General features: G+C 35.1%; 1 protein-coding gene across 3 annotated transcripts in view; it reads right to left on the bottom strand.

The window, feature by feature from the left end:
- The window catches only part of LOC119592241 (phosphatidylinositol 4-kinase alpha-like), a gene marked incomplete at its 3' end in the record, with an annotated part of 26,480 nt that overhangs the window by 25,495 nt on the left and 222 nt on the right, over positions 1 to 763 (bottom strand).

The raw sequence follows: 763 nt of genomic DNA, 5'->3' as shown, positions 1-763 counted from the left end.
TGTTCTATCCAAATACACTCTAAAACTTTCTTCCAATCTGTGTTAGACAGCCTAAAACCTGAAATTATTACCATTCTATGCTCTGGCAAAGGCCTAGAAGCCACCACTAATATATAATCAGCCAAGAAAGAACTTAGTCGCTTTCTAGATATTATGCCACGCAGGTCTACAGGCTCTACCTTTGCAAAATAAAGGTGGTGCACACAGTCCTAATAGTTAAGAACTAAAATGAAAGAAAGAAAAAATGGTTTTCATTAACAAATAATGTCATTTTCAAAATCTGTACATACACATCAACATTCAAAAAATATTGATTCCTTTCCTCGACTGATATGACCTTGAAAACAACTTCCCTATTTAAACCTTCTACTGTTAAAAAAAATATTCATTTCTATAGTGACTTGGACTACAGTTGGCAAGAGAATCTCAAAGGCTAAAATACAAACCCTTTAATCCTCTGGTTTTAATTCCCATTATTGACCTTATCTTAGACCTTCCCAAAACCTTCCTTTCCTACAAAATCTTTCATTATTGACCTTGTCTTGGGTTTAACATAGGTTTATTCTCCTTATTGGTCATATCTCAGTGTTGGAAAGTCCTCCAGAGAATCCAAAATACACTAATCCGACCACAGTATGATTCCTGACCTTATCTTTTTATCTCGAGAGACCTTTCAACTATTTAACTTTCTGTCGTAGATTTTGGACTAAAATACCACACATTACGATCCTATGGCCTCACCTCACACACCAAAATATGGAGT

The sequence above is a fragment of the Penaeus monodon genome, chromosome 29 (genome assembly GCF_015228065.2).
Source record: "Penaeus monodon isolate SGIC_2016 chromosome 29, NSTDA_Pmon_1, whole genome shotgun sequence".
NCBI classification, from domain to species: Eukaryota; Metazoa; Arthropoda; class Malacostraca; order Decapoda; family Penaeidae; genus Penaeus; species Penaeus monodon.
The sequence above is the reverse complement of the archived record's forward strand: the minus strand, read 5'-3'. Positions and strand labels throughout refer to the sequence as shown.